Source organism: Biomphalaria glabrata, chromosome 7 (genome assembly GCF_947242115.1).
Source record: "Biomphalaria glabrata chromosome 7, xgBioGlab47.1, whole genome shotgun sequence".
Taxonomy (NCBI): domain Eukaryota; kingdom Metazoa; phylum Mollusca; class Gastropoda; family Planorbidae; genus Biomphalaria; species Biomphalaria glabrata.
The window spans coordinates 48,483,346-48,491,747 of record NC_074717.1 but is presented as its reverse complement, the minus strand read 5'-3'; the positions used below and the strand labels follow the sequence as shown (position 1 = coordinate 48,491,747).

General features: G+C 29.2%; 1 long non-coding RNA gene across 1 annotated transcript; it reads right to left on the bottom strand.

Annotated features, from left to right (window-relative positions):
- Positions 1 to 994: 994 nt before the first annotated feature.
- Positions 995 to 1,766, bottom strand: LOC129927382 (uncharacterized). Its single transcript, XR_008778998.1, has 2 exons — positions 1,719 to 1,766; positions 995 to 1,139 (listed from the first exon to the last, which is right to left on the bottom strand). It is a non-coding gene; the product is annotated as an uncharacterized LOC129927382 (long non-coding RNA).
- Positions 1,767 to 8,402: the final 6,636 nt, after the last annotated feature.

The window sequence follows — 8,402 nt, the reverse complement described above, 5'->3', positions numbered from 1 at the left end:
TTTTTTTCTTTTATCAATGTTTTAAATTGGACTTGTGCGTTTTTGTGATCAATGTTCTGCATTAGATTTGTGGGCTTTTTTTTGTGATGGCTTTTTATGAGCTCTAATTGAAATTAGACTTGTGTGTTTTTTGTGATCATTGTTTAGTATCGGATTTTTTAATATTTTTTTTTTAAAGAATCATGTGCTTTTTTTAGTAGCTGAATGAATTGACATTTTCTTCTTTGGAGATTGCTGTTTGGAATCAGACATGTGTATATTCAAATATTTTTTTTGAAATTTTTGAATTTTTTTTTAATAATTTTTTTAATAATTTTTTTATTATTATTATTTTTTAATTTTTAAATTTTTTTAAATTTTTTATTTTCTCATTTTTAATTTTTTTAATTTTTTTTAGAAAAAGTTTTTTTAAAGTTTATTTTTTCAAGAATTCACTTTCCCGGGACTGATTTCACTGTAGACCAGAAGTTCCCAAACTTTTTTGTCTTGTAGACCCTATGCCATGTTTTCTGCTTTTCGGTAGACCCCCTGCTTAGCTTATATTATTTACATAACAATGATTTTTAATAATAAAAAACTGCATTTAAATATTACATAGCATACTATCTATCAGTACTTAAAACGCAATTAAACTATTATTTAATACAAAACATTACGATTGAGCTTTTTATAAGCAAAATTGTAGTCAAACTGAATATCCCTTTGATTGGATCAATAAAAATTAACTTATCTTAGAATGGACCTCATTCACCAACATTTAGTAACGTGATCTTATTGGTAAAACAATGAAAAAAAACTGTCTCGTGACAACCATCATGAATTACACATGAGATCGTAAATTATATAGAAGAGATATAGCACCACGTGGCTAAATATTGTTTGTTTACAATTGGTGAATAAGATCCATTGAAAACTATCTAAGATCCATAATGCCCCCAATAATGAAGAATAAGAAATTACAGAAATAGTTAAGACTAACATAAGCCTGACAATAAAATGTATAGTTCTTATTTAATTAGCTTTCTTGACATTATTATAATTAAGCCACATAAGAAAACATGTAAATTGTCACTAGCTTTAGCAAAGCTTCATTGATGTCTTTGTTAATTTGTGGAGAGGTATCAATCTTGGCTAGTATGCTGAAAAAAAATAGAAAAGAATATTTATTAAACTGCTTTATAAACTAAATCCATAACATATATAAATTAAAATGTATGTAATACATATATCAAGATCTACAAAAAAAAAATTTGAAAACTAAGGGCTTAATTAAATGACATTATAATATTTTGTTACTCGCCAGCATTGATTATTTCAACCAAACAATTGAAATAGCCTTATTTTTAACTTTTCACAATTTCTTTTTTATTAAGGGCCACCAAATTCACCTTGCCTATGGCATCCAATCACCAAAGGCCAGCACTACCAGCACAATGGCCATATGCAAATACATTTCCCCAACTAATGTCAGGTACCAATTAAAGTTTGGTGGGTTACTCTGAGGCGCCCTTTTAATTCCTGAATTTAAAAAAAATTCTAATCTTTGCTAGAGACCATAGTCTTGAGTAAACTTAGAAATAAGATGAGATTGTCTAGATGACTAACAAGATCTAGTGACAATCTAGTCTATATAAAATGGACAATAATTATTAAAAAAGAAATTTAAAATCATTAAATAAAATTTAATTTAATTTCTAATTATTAATAAAATATCTTACCAGAATGCTAGCCACTCTTTCTAAAACTATGACCAGTGCCTTATTTAAATCTTGAATTATATTTCTAGTCTAGGAGTTCCAATCAATTTTGTTGTATACAAAGACTGATTCAAAATAAATACTATTAAGCCAATCCTACACCCATACTACTTGTATACATAAAATTGGGTGGATCTATAATTTTAGATCTAGATAGACTAGATTCTTATTAAAATTCTAGATCTTTTCTATTAAGTAATAAAAACCTTTAAAATGTATTTTAATATGGATGAAGATGAACAGAAAGGATTGGAAAATAGTCGATGCCAACGCAGAGGCTCTTGTTCTCGTATGAGCCATAGTTGTCTATTGACTGAAGGTGGTGGAGATAATTCAACAAGATGATTTACAATGTAATTCAAGAGATCTGTCTAGGTTAGTTCATTATTTTTCTTGAAGATTTCTATGATCAAGTCTAGATTTTCTAGATCTAGCATCATATACAATAATTTCTAGAGATCTAGTGCTAAGTCCTATACATATGGGATCTAGATCTAATCAAGATCTATCTAAAATCAGAATAAAAAATATGGAATGTCACACTAGATTTAGAATAGAATAGCAAAGTTTTACCAATATCTAGATTTTTAGTCCAGTAAATCAACTTATATAGATCAAAATATAAATTAAATTCACCTTTATCTATCCCTTAGTCTGATGGACTGTTAAGGCACCACACAAGGTTTGTCGACCATTCTTTTCCTCACCATCTTTTGAATGACTAATTCCTGAGAATAGTAAACCGTTATTGTTAAAGAATATACAGGTAATCAGTGCTTTTTTGTAAAGAAATAGGTGCCGGAGCTCAGTGATGGATTGCCTTTTAACAACTAATAAATAAATAATAAACTTTAAAATACAAAAGTAACTTTTTCGCTGCATTGAAAAAAGTGCCGGTACGCTGTACCAGTGCTTACTGTAATGCTGCTGACCTGAAAAATTGTAGTTAAACTAAATAATACAGTAATATTAAGCCCATACTAATTAGTCTTAGATATATAGATCTAGAAATTATATTGACATTGTGTAGATCTAGTCAATCTAGATTTCAAAGCAAAGAAAACAGAAGAACGGTAGACCATAAGGCAAAGACGATAGGATTGACATGGACCAAGCTGAAGAAATCCAGAATATTTATTGAAAATTTTAAGTTAGATCTAGACTAATAATCTAGAATACTAGGACTATAGTAATCTATACATTCTTTTCTAGACTCTACTAGACAAACTCTAATGATGATTCTAATATTAAATATGTAGATCTAGAGCAGTGGTTCCCAAATTTTTTTGTCTCGTAGACCCCTTGCCATGTTTTCTGCTTTTCGGTAAAACCCTTGCTTAACTTATATTTTTTTTTTTGTATTTTTTTTTTTTAGATAAATTTTTTTTAATTTTTATTTTTATTTATTTTTTTATTTTTTTTTAGATCATTTTTTTTTTTTTTTTTTAATTATTTTTTTTTTTCGAGAATTGACTTTCCCGGTACTGACTTCACTGTAGACCAGTGGTTCCCAAACTTTTATAAAAAAATTTTTATAATTTTTTTAAAAATTTTTTTAATTTTTTTTTTCCGAGAATTGACTATCTTGGGACTAACTTCACAGTAGACCAGTGGTTCCCAAAATTTTAGTAAAATTTTTTTTTTTTTTTTTTTTGTTGTTTTTTTTTTTTTTAAATTTTTTTTTAATTTTTTTTTTTCAATTTTTTTTTTTAGATAAATTTTTTTTTGTAATTTCTTTAGATAAATTTCGTTTTAAATTTTTTTTTTTTTTTTTGAGAATTCACTATCCCAGGACTGATTTCACTGTAGACCAGTGGTTCCCAAACATTCAGTAAATTTTTTTTTTTTTTTTTTTTTTTTTTTTTGTTATATAAAATTTCTTTTTTTTAATTTTTTTTTTTTTTTTTTTTTTTTTTTTTTTTTTAGTAAATTTTTTTTTTTTTATAAAATTTTTTTTTTTAATTTTTTTTTTTTTTTTTAGTAAATTTTTTTTTTTTTTTCTTTTTTTTTTTTTTTTTAAATTTTTTTAGATAAATTTTGTTTTAAATTTTTTTTTTTTTTTTTTTTTGAGAATTCACTATTGCGGGACTGACTTCACTGTAGACCAGTGGTTCCCAAATTTTTTTGTTTCGTAGACCCCTTGCCATGTTTTCTGCTTTTTGGTAGACCCCCTGCTTAACTTATATTGCTTTTTTTTTTCAATTTATTTGAAAACTAATTTCTAATTTTAGTGAGTTGAAGAGTAAAATGCAATTTAAAAATACATATAAGTATTAAATAATAACTCATTTTTATTGATAAAATTCAAATTTAACCAATTTAATATGTATTGCTGGAATCATCAAACACACTGGAAATGTTTTTTTACCCAGGCTTATCATCTGTTCCTATGGATGTCATGTTTCATACATTCTATAAAGAAGACATTCAAACAATAAATATTAATTAATTAATTTGTTTTAAGTATCATTGTAAAAATTTTCGCAAAGAGTTTCTCGTGTATCTTTCACGTGTCCGCCGAACTGTTTTCACTAAAGGGGAAGGGACGAAGGCGAGTAACTGGCACCTTAGCCGGTAGGCTTCAAGCAGGAAGAGCTCATTAGCCACATAGCAGAAGGAAAACTGAATTTAAAAATCTGCTGCCTTGCAACTATTCCCAAACATGGGAAAGCTGTCGTGGGTCAACCCTGAGGAAAAATAAGGAGCTGGCAACCCCTAGGCAGTTTACAGCACACAGCGCTACACCCCATCAGAGCCTGTGACGCCACTGGTTCCAAACTGATCCCAAACTGTATATATTTCCTTTGCAAAGAATCACATAAGAAGCTTTTAATTTGATAACTCATGCCACCGATGTGCCCTTGAACTGTATTTTTGTTTAAAGAAATTCTTTTATTAATATCAGATGTAGGTGTGTGTAAAACAGTTTTCACAACTACAACGGCTGGTAAAATCAATGTTTTACCTATGTTTCCATATTTTGCTATAAGTAAAGAGATATTGTAAGATGCTCACAAACCAACATCTTCTCTATATATATATGATGTTGAAGTGAGATTGTGTGGGTCTATTCTTAACTTTATCTTTGAGTGCTAGAAAATTTTTAAATCTTTATCTATTTTGTTAGGGTGACATTGTCTCAGATGATCCTCTAGCAATTGGTTTCGTATCATTATTTTAAAAAAGTCACTTAGGCAACGGCTTGTTTGACAAGGAAGGAATGAATCCCAGTTTTAAATAATCAATGCTGGACAGTGTACATTTCTTTTCATTAAACATTTGTTACATGCAGACAAAATTAAAATTTTTAAATAAGTATTGAGAAGATTCTTTGGTTTGATTAGCAGGATATATATTTAAATGATTTACCAAGATAAAAATCATATATTACTGTATAAAACAATTACATTAAATGAATGTAAAAATTAAAAAAAATAGTGATTAAGTCCCTTAATGTAATTAACACCATTTTTTTTACAAAATACATTAAATTCTTACCATTACCTATCAATCAGTCTGTTGAACCATGAAGGCCCCACACAAGATCTGTCAACAGCCCTTCTTTATTCCTCTCTGTACTTAGCCCTGGATAAACCATTTCATGGCAGACCTGCTTATTCTTTCATGTCTTTACATTGCTCTCTGTCTTTCATTCTTCATCCTGGAACTCAAAGGTCAATGGAGCATAACCCTGGTATTATTTTCTGGAAATAAAAAAAGACTGATTTAGTCCCTTAATGTAATTAACACAATTTTTTTTAAAAATTACATTAAATTCTTACCATTACCAATCAATTAGTCTGTTGAACCATGGGGGCACCACACAAGATCTGTCAACAGCCCTTCTATATTCCTCTCTGTACTTAGCCCTGGATAAACCATTTCTTGGCAGACCTGCCCATTCTTTGATGTCTTTCCATCTCTCTGTCTTCCTTCTTTGTACACAAATGGGGAAAAAATGGACCATAATTCTTAAAAAAGAAATTTAATATCATTAAATAAAATTTAATTTAATTTCTAATTATTAATAAAATATCTTACCAGAATGCTAGCCACACTTTCTAAAACTATGACCAGTGCCTTATTTAAATCTTGAATTATATTTCTAGTCTAGGAGTTCCAATCAATTTTGTTGTATACAAAGGCCATGATACTGATTATAGGAATATGCCAGATGTCTGTTTCAGCATCTGAGTAAATAAATTAATGAAACTCCTATGACTCTAAGTTAGGGTAATGTCATCTTTCATATCTGTATTAAAAAAACACAAAAAAAAACAAAAAAAACTGGACATACATTCCTCATTATCAGTTCCCATCCTGTTTGTCATTTAAATATTTTGGACATTCCTTTTACATTCCAGCCAAGATCTTGCAGCGGACAGTAGAAAATGGCAGTTTTAACTTCAGATCATTGTGTCAACTGTCTCGTGCAAACCACAAAACCAGGCAGTGTAATCAAGATCTACCTAAGAATGAAAAATACTATCAGATACAATTTCACATTACATCTAAAAAAGGATAGCTATATTTAACTTGATCTAGTAGAAGATGTACAACTATCATACCCATATAATGTAGATTAACAAACTGATTCAAGATAAATACTATTATCTTCTTATCTTATATAATACAGACGTTACTTCAAAAAAGAAGATGATTACATCCTACGCGTCAAACATTTAGTCATGCATATTAACCAATGACTTAAATTCTGCCAAGTCACTGGTTTTCCTGGCTAGCTCAGGCAACCCATTCCATGCTCTAATAGCACTAGGGAAGAAGGAGTATTTGTACAAATTTGTCCTAGCATATGGGACGAGGAATGTGCCTTTATCTTTGTGTCTTTCAGAGTATTTTATTAAATTTTGTTTTTGTATTTGAAGATTATGGTTCAGTGTTTTATGTATGATTGCTACTTTACTTTTGAGCCTTCTGTCCTGAAGACTTTCTAAATTTAGTGATTTTACTAAAGGTGTTACTCTAGTCAAATGTGAATATTTGTTTGTTATGAATCGCACTGCTCTATTTTGTGTCTGTTCTAGTTTCTTAATGTTTTCTTGAGTTGTGGGGTCCCAAACGGAGGATGCATATTCTATTATTGGCCTAACCAAAGTTTTAAATAACATTTTAGTTTTATGTTCTTATTTGATTTATAGAAATTTCTTTTAATAAATCCTAATGCTTTGTTTGATTTTTTTGTAGTTTCATCAATATGTGGATTCCATGACAGTTTTTCATTTATTATAACACCTAGGTATTTTGCGTTTTTAGTCTGTGTTACTGGTTTGCCATGAATAAGATAAGTGGAATTAATTTGTTTTAGTTTTTTTGTTACTCTTAACAACTGACATTTTTCTGGGTGGAAAGACATGCTCCAATTTGATTCCCATTTCTGTAATTCATCTAATTCTCTTTGTAAAATATCTGTGTCTTGTGTTGTTTTTATTGTTCTATATATTATGCAATCGTCTGCAAATAATCTGACTTTTGTTCCTGAAGTAATGCAATTTGGTAAATCATTTATGTAAATTAAAAATAGTAGTGGACCCAAGACTGTTCCTTGAGGTACACCTGAGTTTACTATTATCGGTGTTGATTTAGAGCCATTTATTATTACAGTTTGTTCTCTCCCTATCAGAAAGTCCTTAATCCACTGATGCAGTGGACCATTAATGCCGAAATATTTTAATTTTTTAAGCAAACTATGGTGGTGAACTTTGTCAAAAGCCTTAGAAAAATCTAGTAAGATAGCATCTATTTGTTCACTATTATATTAAGCCAATCCTACACCCATACTACTTGTATACATAAAATTGGGTGGATCTAGAATTTTAGATCTAGATAGACTAGATTTTTATTAAAATTCTAGATCTTTTCTATTAAGTAATAAAAACTTTTAAAATGTATTTTAATATGGATGAAGCTGAACAGAAAGGATTGGAAAATAGTCGATGCCAACGCAGAGGCTCTTGTTCTCGTATGAGCCATAGTTGTCTATTGACTGAAGGTGGTGGGGATTATTCAACAAGATGATTTACAATGTAATTCAAGAGATCTGTCTAGGTTAGTTCATTATTTTTCTTGAAGATTTCTATGATCAAGTCTAGATTTTCTAGATCTAGCATCATATACAATAATTTCTAGAGATCTAGTGCTAAGTCCTATACATATGGGATCTAGATCTAATCAAGATCTATCTAAAATCAGAATAAAAAATATGGAATGTCACACTAGATTTAGAATAGAATAGCAAAGTTTTACCAATATCTAGATTTTTAGTCCGGTAAATCAACTTATATAGATCAAAATATAAATTAAATTCACCTTTATCTATCCCTTAGTCTGATGGACTGTTAAGGCACCACACAAGGTTTGTCGACCATTCTTTTCCTCACCGTCTTTTGAATGACTAATTCCTGAGAATAGTAAACCGTTATTGTTAAAGAATATACAGGTAATCAGTGCTTTTTTGTAAAGAAATAGGTGCCAGAGCTCAGTGATGGATTGCCTTTTAACAACTAATAAATAAATAATAAACTTTAAAATACAAAAGTAACTTTTTCGCTGCATTGAAAAAAGTGCCGGTACGCTGTACCAGTGCTTACTGTAATGCTGCTGACCTGAAAAATTGTAGTTAAACTA